Below are 12,482 nucleotides of genomic sequence, written 5' to 3'. Positions count from 1 at the left end.
GAATTTTAATGGTGCTGGTCAGACTAGTCTACTCCAGTTAGCGACTCACGGCTGTAATCACAAATATCCTACTGAATCTGATTGGCCTGTGAATGACAAGCCATGGTATACCTTGCGCGATGCGGCGCAACGGCTGAAAGAGGAGGTGATGAAAACTGCGATTTTTCTGAGTACATCTGACAGATTGTTGGATGGTTTGTTGACATCTTCTGTGCGTAATCGCATTATCCGTTCTTCCCCTGTTGCTTATAAGCAGGTTATGATGACTTTGCTGATTATTCAGACTGGCAATGCTTTGTCTATGGTGCTTGAATCTGTGCGTCAGCTTGGTGAGCTGGGTGAATGGCTTAAACCTGAGAGGCAGTCCATACCTGAGGGTCGTACTGCTGGGAATTATAAGTTCACTCGACGTGATATGTATCTTGCTTTGCTGGCTGATGGTGTGAAGAGTGAAGACATTGATGGTGAACCTAATAATCGCTTGTGGGACATGTTCCGCGACCGTGGTTTGGATCGGAAGGAGGGTGCCCGACGTGTGTGTAAGAATGATTGTGATCGTGAACATTCTGATGACAGTGGAGATGATAGACGTCATGATGATTCTGATCGTCGTGATGGTCGATGGCGTGAACATGATGTGTCCCCTCGATGTGAAAAAGAGGGAGGGCGAGAGGGGGAAAGAAAAAGGGGGAGAGATGACCGTGTTAACAGCAGATATAGGAGTGAAAGGGATCAGTCCCCCGAGATGAGGAAAAGGGAGGATCGACACAGATTTTCTGATCGAAATTCACAATACCATGCAGATGACAAGAATCCGTTCCGTAATGGGGATGGATATGAACATGATATTTTCTCGTCCAAAAAATATGAGAGCATTTACCCTGATTTGTCTTGGTTATCAGAACGTAATAAAAATGATTAGGAAATAGGTCAAGCTCCAGTACGCAGGTGGGCTCACAGAGATAGTAGACCCTATGTAGATATTGACATTTTTTGGAAACATCGTAATATCCAAAGGGCCCGAGCATTGGTAGATACAGGAGCGGAGGCCACTCTTATTCATGGAAAATCAAAGAAATTTAAAGGTCAATTTTTCACAATTACTGGTTTAGGTGGAAAGGAAACTCCCGCAGTGCAAACTACTCTTGAAATGAAAATAGGTAGAATTCCCTGAAAAGAATATTCTGTTTTAGTTGTGCCACTTTTGGAATACATAATCGGAATTGACATTTTGAAAGGAATGACATTGCATTTAGATGACGGCTGTTATCAATTTGGAAGTAAAAGTTACATATCATCCAGACCTGTAGGAATAGGTCGCTTAAGAATGTCCCCTATAAAAATTCCCCAGGCTACACAAGTTGTTTCCCAGAAACAATATCGTATTCCAGGTGGTCATGAAGAAATTAGTGCTACAATTCAAGATTTGGTGGATGCAGGAGTTATAACACCGGTTACTTCTCCTTGGAATAATCCCGTTTGGCCCGTACGCAAGAGTGATAATTCTTGGCGTATGACTGTTGATTATCGCGAATTGAATAAACATAATTGACTGTTGCAGTACCAGATATCATTACTTTAATTGAGAGAATTCAAAAACATTCAGGTACATGGTATGCATCTATTGATATTGCCAATGCTTTCTTTTCAATCCCGATTGCCCCTGAGTGTCAGGAACAATTCAGTTTCACATGGAATGGACGTCAAATGACGTTTAGAAGTCTTCCCCAAGGCTATGTATATAGTCCTACGATCTGTCACTGGCTGGTGGCGGAACATTTGTCCGAAGTACCTGTACACCCGCAAATTCAGATATGCCATTATATTGATGACATTTTGATTCAAGGTGAGACACAAGACCAAGTTCAAACCCAGTTAGATCAAATTATTGATCATTTACGTGAGAAAGGTTGGGAAATCAATCCCGACAAGTTGCAAGGTCCATCCCAAAATGTGAAATTTTTAGGCATTATTTGGCATGAAGGTCATAGAGAGGTGATTCCACAAGTGAAACAGAAAATTCTCGATTTTGCAGTCCCAAGAAACAGGAAAGAAGCTCAAAGCTTTATTGGCTTATTTGCATTTTGGCGTCAACATATCCCACATCTAGGTCAGATTTTAGCCCCTTTATATAGAGTGACTCGCAAAAAGAATGCGTTTGAATGGAGTAAACTGCAGCAGGATGCGTTTGATTTGGCGAAAGAAGCGATTCAGTATGCCTTGGATTTGTGGCCCGTGCATGACGGTGATGTGGATTTGAATGTGTCCGTGCAAGGTCTGTATGCAAATTGGAGTTTGTGGCAAAAACAAGGCAGGAATAAAGTACCATTAGGTTTCTGGACTAAAAAGTTACCCGATGCTGGTGAGCGTTATACACCTTTTGAGAAACAGCTACTTGCATGTTATTGGGCTCTGGTGGATACCGAGCAATTGACTTTGGGACATGATGTGATTTTGAGACCTGAAATTCCTATAATGCAGTGGGTTTTGAGTTTGCTGAAAACTCATCGAATTGGACATGCTCAAGAGGCGAGTGTGATTAAGTGGAAATGGTACATACAAGACAGGGCACGTGTGGGACCGAAAGGTGTGGCATCATTACATGAGCAAGTGGCGCAGGCGCCATCGATTGAGATTGTGAGTGATTGCTCCGTACCTGTAGTGCAGGAATCCCCTGTTAAGTGGGGTAAGCCATTTGATGATCTGTCCGCGGAGGACAGAAACCATGTGTGGTTTACGGATGGTTCCGCGAGGTACATAGGAGAGAAAAGACATTGGAAAGCAGTGTCCTATAATCCCATCACACAAAAATTACTGAGTACAACTGGTGAAGGAAAGAGTAGTCAATTTGCTGAATTGTATGCTGTTTACCAAGTTCTAAAACAAGAGTTACCTGGTACGTGTCATATTTTTACTGATTCCTGGTCCACTGCTAATGGACAGGCGGTTTGGTTGCCAACTTGGCATTCTCATAATTGGGAATTGCATTCTAAAGAACTTTGGGTTAAAGAATTATGGTAAGAAATTTGGGATATGCTCCCACAAAGTACTGTTATAATCTTTCATGTGGATGCCCATACACCAATAGACTCCCTTGACAAATTCTTTCATAACATTGCAGATGAGAAATCTAAAATTGCTGAGGCAGTGGTGGACATGCAAGATTCTGATTTGGCGGGATTGGCGAAATGGGCCCACCAGAAAGCAGGACATTTTGGAGAGAGAGCCACTAGCAGATGGGCTGCTGATCGAGGAATTTATATTCCTTTAAATTTGATTAAAGATACAATATTGCATTGTTCTATCTGTCAACATTCTAGACAACGAAAAGTACCCCAAATTGTTAGAGGACATTTACATCGAGGAAAGTTACCCGCTCAAATTTGGCAGATCGATTATATTGGTCCACTCCCTATGAGTAAAAATTGCCAATATATTTGCACTATTGTTGATACATACAGTGGCCTTTTGGTGGCCTTTCCCTGTAATCGAGCTACTCAAGTGAATAACATTAAAACATTGGAATTGATTATGCTCTATTATGGTGTTCCATTTCAAATTCAATCTGATAATGCATTCCATTTCAAGGGAAGATTGGTGCAGGAATTTTGTGTGAAGAATGACATTGAATGGGTGTTTCACATACCATATTATCCACAGGCATCAGGTCTTATTGAAAGAATGAATGGTTTGCTAAAAGATCAATTGCGAAAATTAACTGACAATAAATATAAAAATTGGAGAGATTATTTGTTTCAGGCACTGTTGATTTTGAATAATCGTCCCTTTTTGAATGCTGAATCTCCATTAATGCGTTTATTTCCACCAGCTATTGATGCAAAGCCAAACACCATTGGCAATATTGTAATGTACTGGGAAATTTCCCCTGGAGCATTAGCTCCATGCAGAGCAACCCCAGGTTCCGCAGGCTTGGACCTGCATGCCATGAATGATGTCTTAATTAAAAGCAGAGATCGAGTTATCATTGAAACTGGCGTTGGTGTTTGTATACCAACTGGGAATTTTGGACTGATTGCCCCTAGATCGGCCTGGCCATAAAAGGCATTCCAGTACTCGGAGGAGTCATTGACAGTGATTATCAGGGAGAGATTAAGGTGCTCCTGCAGAATAGCAGTGAGGTTGATTTACTGATTCATAAAACTGACCGAATTGCTCAGTTGCTAATCATGCCTGTTTTCAGTGGTGAGATTCAGAAAGGCACTGCCCCAACTTTGTTAACTGTACGAGGACAAAAAGGTTTTGGCTCCACTGATAACCCAGGAGCAAGAGTGTGGGTGCAATCGCCTAAAAATCCCCTGAACAAGCTGAAGTTATTGCAACCGGTCATAATAATACAATTCTTGTCATGAGACCAGGGAAAGATAGCTGTGAAGCTGTCCCGGCTGACAAATGTTATTTACGAGAATGAATAATGCCTGTATTTGATTTTCTTTCAGATCACTCTCTGGACTGCTGTTGCAGGATGTGCCGGCGTTGGACTCCTTTTGGCCTGCTACGTCGGGAAAGGAGGGAACCCACAGACTTTGGTTGATTCGATAACCCGAGTACCACGTTCCTTTGCTGCGTGGGGTTCATCATCTAACTTTTGGACCACCCTTGCTCGAAGGGTGAAAAACTCCCCACATTTTTGCTTAACCCCGATGCGTTCGGTGACTGACATACTAGCGACCTGTTTGGTTGCTGTCCCTGCTTTGTTGGAAACTCTATCCCATATCTTTAATATATCAAATGCCCGGTCCAATGTTATTCTTGGAGATTTCTCCACTCACGAGTACTGTCCTTTGTGTACTGTGCTTTCAGATCCAACACCCCCGATTCATTCCCAAATAATTACATATAATATCACACCGGGCGATCTGTGTTTTTTTCCTTACCTGTGATCCTAATGCAATTACTGAATGTGTGCGTTTAAAACTGAAGGCAGCAACTTCCTTTTCAGCTCATGAATGAACTTTGTGTTCCCGAAGATCCCCGAAATCATGTACTTCTGTTAAAAATAATATGACCTGTAAGAGTTTAGTAGTTACCCCTAGTCATTATCGTACAATGCTTTTACCGGTACACAGACATAATATCGAAATTTAAATATCGATATACAATTATATCGAAGTTAAAATATCGATGTAACACAATATCGAAGGTAAGTAATATCGACACTATTTAATATCGATATCAGTAATATCGAAGTTAAATATATCGATGTGTAGTAATATCGATGTAAATAATTTCGATGTTACTAATATCGATTTTCTAATAATTTTTTTGTATATAATATGTGTTTAAGTATTTATTTATGTAATTTAATTAAATTTACCATTTTAGTTCAGGAGCGGGTTATGGGTTTATAGGGGAATAGGGTGGGAAGTAATTTAATTATGTTAAAATAAGTATTAATTAGTAGGAATGAATAATTAATTATAATTCATTGGTAATTAATTTTTAATTAATTGGGAATTAATTTTAATTAATTGGTAATAATTTTTAATTAATTAATTAATTGATAAATATGTTCTGTAGCGGGTTGTGGGTTTATAGGGGAATAGGGTGGGAAGTAATTTAATTATGTTAAAATAAGTATTAATTAGTAGGAATGAATAATTAATTAGAATTAATTGGTAATAATTTTAATTAATTGGGAATTAATTTTAATTAATTGGTAATAATTTTAAATTAATTGATTAATTGATAAATATGTTCTGTAGCGGGTTGTGGCTTTATAGGGGAATAGGGTGGGAAGTAATTTAATTATGTAAAATTAAGTATTAATTTGTAGGAATTATTTAATAATTTTAATTATTTGGTAGTTAATTTTAATTAATTGGTAATTATTTTTAATTAATTGATTAATTGATAAATATGTTCTGTAGCGGGTTGTGGGTTTATAGGGGAATAGGGTGGGAAGTAATGTAAATATGTAAAATTAAGTATTAATTTGTAGGAATTATTAAATAATTTTAATTAATTGGTAGTTAATTTTAATTAATTGGTAATTATTTTTAATTAATTGATAAATTAAATTATTTTAACTCCTACGCTATACAACACTTTCCCTACTGTTGCACTCTCTGGAGTGGGAATAGTAATTTTTACCCCTACGCTATCCAACACTTTCCCTACTGTTGCACTCTCTGGAGTGGGAATAGTAATTTTTACCCCTACGCTATCCAACACTTTCCCTACTGTTGCACTCTCTAGAGTGGGAATAGTAATTTTTACCCCTACGCTATCCAACACTTTCCCTACTGTTGCACTCTCTGGAGTGGGAATAGTAATTTTTACCCCTACGCTATCCAACACTTTCCCTACTGTTGCACTCTTTGGAGTGGGAATAGTAATTTTTACCCCTACGCTATCCAACACTTTCCCTACTGTTGCACTCTCTGGAGTGGGAATAGTAATTTTTACCCCTACGCTATCCAACACTTTCCCTACTGTTGCACTCTCTGGAGTGGGAATAGTAATTTTTACCCCTACGCTATCCAACACTTTCCCTACTGTTGCACTCTCTGGAGTGGGAATAGTAATTTTTACCCCTATGCTATCCAACACTTTCCCTACTGTTGCACTCTCTGGAGTGGGAATAGTAATTTTCACCCCTACGCTATCCAACACTTTCCCTACTGTTGCACTCTCTGGAGTGGGAATAGTAATTTTTACCCCTACGCTATCCAACACTTTCCCTACTGTTGCACTCTTTGGAGTGGGAATAGTAATTTTTACCCCTACGCTATCCAACACTTTCCCTACTGTTGCACTCTCTGGAGTAGGAATAGTATTTTTTACCCCTACGCTATCCAACACTTTCCCTACTGTTGCACTCTCTGGAGTGGGAATAGTAATTTTTACCCCTATGCTATCCAGCACTTTCCCTACTGTTGCACTCTCTGGAGTGGGAATAGTAATTTTCACCCCTACGCTATCCAACACTTTCCCTACTGCTGCACTCTCTGGAGTGGGAATAGTAATTTTTACCCCTACGCTATCCAACACTTTCCCTACTGTTGCACTCTCTGGAGTGGGAATAGTAATTTTTACCCCTACGCTATCCAACACTTTCCCTACTGTTGCACTCTCTGGAGTGGGAATAGTAATTTTTACCCCTACGCTATCCAACACTTTCCCTACTGTTGCACTCTCTGGAGTGGGAAAAGTAATTTTACCCCTACGCTATCCAACACTTTCCCTACTGTTGCGCTCTCTGGAGTTGGAATAGTAATTTGTACTCATACGCTATATATGTTTATAATTTTATTATTATTACTTTTATGTTGTTATTAATTGTTATTTATAATATTAATTTATGTTTTTAAAATTATTTATATATATTTGATGTATGTTTTTTTAGTAGTTTTATGTTTTTATTAATTGTAATTTATATTACTATTGTATGTATATACATTTATTTTCATATTATTATATATTTATATATTTATAAGTTACAAAAATAATTAATTTACAGTTATTATTATTGAAAAATATACTATGTATTATACATTTATTAATAATGTTTTTTATTACATTAATTGGTAATATTTTATAATATATTATATTTTTAAACATGTTTATTACATTCATAATTATTATTTTGTTAATATAACATTTATATTTAATTAAAATATAATGATATTTTACAAAAAACGATATTTTTTACATTCGATATTTTTTTTCCGATATTTTGGTACTTACCTTTTTAAAGATAGCATCCCGATATTATGTCCCTCGATATTTTTGTTGCGATATTTTTGTATATCGATATTCTGTCTGTCGATAATTAGTCAGACATTCGCTTTTACCGTCTGGATGGCTTTTCTCTTGTGGTAATACATCCTGGCCCTACATTCCCTCAAATATTTCTGGAGGACCTTGTGCCATCACTAGACTGAGCTTATTGATGTTTTCTTCACATCCTAATACACATTCCCGTGTTGTTCGTGATGCTGTGATGTTACATGATGATTGTGATTCTTCACTACATTTATATTCCAAATCTGAATATCTTAGTTTAGCATTTTCAATTATTGGTGTCCCAGCCTTAGCAGTTTATAATGCAAAGTCCATCGGGAATATGGCCTGTTGGATGGTTAAGTCCATCAATCATACTTCTACAATTTTATCTGACATGTTACTAGACGCCCAGGGTGAACGCAGCAGTTAAACCTTTGCAAAAAAAATCACTACCAGACCCCACTACCCTTACAAATCTCTGTCCCATCTCCCTACTTCCAGCCTTCTGCAAACTTACAGAGAAGGCTGTCAATAAACAACTTACCGCTTTTTTGGAAGCCAACAACATCTGGCATCCCAATCAAGCAGGCTTCAGACCCCAACATTCGACCGAATCGGCCCTGATTTTCTCCTCTGAAACCCTTCGTGCAGCATTAGATCAGGGAAAGAAAGCAGTACTGGTTCTATTAGATCTGTCCGCGGCGTTTGACACGGTGTCCCATACCATTCTATTGGACCGCCTAGCCGCGGCAGGAATTGCCGGAACTGTACTGAACTGGATAAAAAGCTTCCTTGCAAATAGGAGACAAGTGGTGGTCTTAGGACAATACAGGTCGGAAGAAAAGTTAGTGGGCTCAGGATTCCCCCAGGGCTCATGTTTGAGCCAAACACTTTTCAATGTATATATGGCCCCACTAATCACCCTTATTTCATCTTTTGGGATAGATACCATTGCATACGCAGATGATACACAGCTCATTCTAGTTATGGAGAATGACTCCTGTGAAGCCGAAACAAAGCTGCAAAACTGCCTTACGGCCACATTCAAATGGATGTACTTAAACCATCTCAAGTGCAATACTGGGAAAATGGAAATTTTACCCTTCGGCAAAGGAAATACCTTTAACCCCACATCTTGGTGGCCAGAGGACGCCATTGCCTCACCAAGTATTGCCTCCTCAGTCCGCAATCTAGGGATTAAATTTGATCCCTCCCTGAGTTTTAAACAACAAGCCACAGCCGTAGCAGGGACCTGTTTCGGACTAATAAAAGGGCTCAGGAAATTTTTCGACCTAATCCCCATCTCCGCAAAGAAAACGATCACAGTAGCCCTTATCACCTCCCGCATCGACTACTGTAATAGTCTATACGCAGGGACCAATAGAGAAGTCTGCCACAAATTACAGATGGTACAGCACGCTGCAGCAAGATTAGTGTTAGGATGGAAAAAGAGAACCTCGGCCACAGCAGCAATGAACACCCTACACTGGCTGCCCATCCACAAAAGGATCCTCTTTAAAATCCTATTGATCACCTTCAGGGCTTTCAATGGAAAGGGACCCAACTATATACTAAAAAATTTCAAACACTACAGCCCTACACGATGCCTCCGATCTCAAGGGTCCAATCTTCTCACTATTCCCAAATTCAGACTCAAGACTAAAGGAGGAAAATCCCTTGCGGTACTAGGGTCAAAAGCCTGGAACTCCCTCCCCCTTCATCTCCAACAAATCCCCACAGAAGCAACTTTCAGAAAAGCCCTCAAGACCTGGATTTTTACTCTGCCTGAAGAACAGGTTAAAAACCTAGTCTAGGTCCTCCCCCCTTTCCCCACGTTATTCACCTGGAATATCTTGAATCTCTTCCATAGCGCAAAGATGCTCCATGGAGTGTAGCCTGCGCTTTATAAAATCCCTATCATATCATATCATATTTTGCAGAACCGGGCTGCCATTGACTATCTTTTGCTTAAACATGGACATGACTGTTCCGACTTTGAGGGCCTTTGCTGTTTCAATTTATCGGATCATACTAGATCCATTCAGGCTCATATTGACAAACTTCGTGATTTGACTGAAGAGGTTAGAAAGCACATTGACCAGGGCTGGTTTGACTGGCTCTTCAATTGGTTACCTGACTTACATTCTTTACGACAGATATTAGGGGGTATCCTGATTACTATTAGCATTTTAGTAGCTATTTGCTGTTTTATTCAGTGAATTCCTTCCTTACTCCAGTTCTGTAGATGTGGTACAAGAAATAGATCAGTTAATTTTGTTTCATATTATTCCTCTACGGACATTAGTTCCATTTAGCGAATGAATAGTAGCCTAAATTCAAGGGTGAAATGTTCTGACCGATTTTTTGGGCCCTATCATGAGGGAAGGTGATTGGAGGTGACTTTAGTCTACTATCATTCTAATAGAAGGATTAGAACGTAAATAGAGCCTATTCACAAGGCGTATTGATACAATCCCGTACCCCTTTCTTTAGATTAGGGCCTGTGAACCTATGTTAAGGGATAGATTTATGAATATTAGTGATAATCCGTCCTTTTGTAAGAGTGTTAGTATATTTTTCATGGAGTAATGCTGATCTCGGGCCTTGCAGGCCTCAAATGGGAGAGACTCCATCTTTCTTTCTGCCCCGGCAGCTTGAGATGCTTCTAGGTCAAGTGTAATGTTTTAGTTACGAGGTGTTGTTCGCTTGGAGAGAACCGGCTCAGGCTGGCCCTTATCGAAAGACTGTATTTTTCTCCATGCCGAAGACATAACATCAGGCCGGCCGGCTGAGAACGTGTCCTTGGTACGGGGAGGTTCAAGAATTTGGTGGGCGGCAGGTTACTGGCCGTTACTTTCCATGAAAGGACAAGCTTCCATATTAGCGAAAGCATGAGGCAGTGAGTCAGTAAGTCCGTAGGCGGCAGCTAGTCGTTAGCATCAATGCAATTAATTATTTCAAGGCAGACAGTCACCATTTTGAAGTCGGTGAAAGACCGAGAAGCTGATACTCTCTTAGAAAGATTGAAGTTATTTTAGTTGGAGCAGCTGGCGAGCTTCGACATTAAAATCGGAGCATACAGAGTGAAGCAGTTAGTTGAGAGAGTGAATACCAGAGTGGTAGAAATTAAGTTTAAGATCGAAGTTGAGAAGTGAAGACAGTCCGTGATTGCAAGGAGAGAGGAGTAGTGCAGAACAGCCAGAGAGAACACAGCTGACAAGAGGAAGGTTCCGGTGACTTGGAGGGAAACGGAGGAGACAGAGCATAGCGGTGCAGACGTGTATCCGTGACTGCAGAGGTGTGACCCTAAGACGAGCTAAGGCACAGACGAGAAGGGAACCTAGATGACTGCTGAGTCCAGACTTCCCATTAATGAGGTGATATCGACCCTTTCTTATTAGCGTGCACACATTCTAACCTTTTCACTTTACTTTTCAGGCTATATGTTATAGTATAGTGTTATATTGTTATTGTTATTGTTAATAAAGATACCCCAGTTCTTAGTGAACCAGCGTATGCCTTGTTCTTATACAGTGAAGGTAACCTTTTCTTCTAGTCAGGTGTCATTGCACGAACGGAAGCGACCCCCGATCAGGTAAGTGATAACTGAATAATTAGGGAGAGAGGAGCCCTTGAGCTAGAGAATAAGTTGTACACCATGTAATTCGGCCTTTATTCATAATATTGTAGTATTGTACCTCTAGTGGATAATGAGAGATTTCCCAATAAGAGCTAAAGGTATTCATAGGAAAGTGATCGTCGTTGTAAGGCGGCGTTAATGAGAGCACCAGGGTGGATACTGGTGTTTAATGTGATCGCCTCTAGAGAAAGTGCCGTTAATTAGAGCATCGGGAGGGACACCGATGTGTAATGAGATCGTCTCTAGAGAAAGAGGCGTTAATGAGAGCACTGACTGAGGTTGGTGTGTATACCCACAGGATTGTGGCTTGTGTTTGTATGAAATAGTGAGAGCACTGGGGGGATATAGTGCCTATCTTGAGCGAGCACTGGGTGTAGCCAGTGTGTAATGGTAAGTAATCAGAACTGCCCTAGGGTAGATTAGTCTGGGCCTATATGGTCGCGAGACTATATTGTATGAGTGTGGTATTGTAGAAGATCCAAGCATGTATATTGCTAATTCCCCATCCTTGGGTAGGAAATATAGATACCTGTTGTAAATAGGTCCTAAGGAGGGAGGTGATTACGTTTCGGCTGGGTTAGTGGTGCTCTGATGAGCTGATTCTATCTGGTCCGAAAATCTGGTCGTTACATCTACATATTACCAAAGATTCATAAAGACATTAGCAACCCCCCAGGGCGCCCCATAGTCTCTGGGTGTGGATCTATATTAGAGCCACTTTGCCGTTATATTGATTTCTTTTTGAAACCCATTGCCATGAACACTGAGACATACTTGCGGGACATCACCATCGTAGATGGTTTGCCTTGTGACCCAACTAGTCAATTATTGGTAACTAGTGATATTGTTTCACTTTATACCAACATTCCACAAGAAGAAGCCATTGAAGTGATCACCATGGTACTCAATCAAAGAATATCGTCCGTTTATGTACCTACCCAAGTCATCATCCTATTGTTAAAGATCGCTATGATGCGAAATTTTTTTGTTTTCCAGAATGAATTTTATATCCAGACAAAAGGAGTCGCTATGGGGGCAGCATTTGCCCCTAATTTAGAGATTATCTTTATGGCTACATATGAGCGACATTTTGTAT

Source organism: Lissotriton vulgaris, chromosome 8, assembly GCF_964263255.1.
Source record: "Lissotriton vulgaris chromosome 8, aLisVul1.2, whole genome shotgun sequence".
In the NCBI taxonomy this organism is placed as follows: Eukaryota; Metazoa; Chordata; class Amphibia; order Caudata; family Salamandridae; genus Lissotriton; species Lissotriton vulgaris.
Note: the sequence above shows the minus strand (reverse complement) of the source record.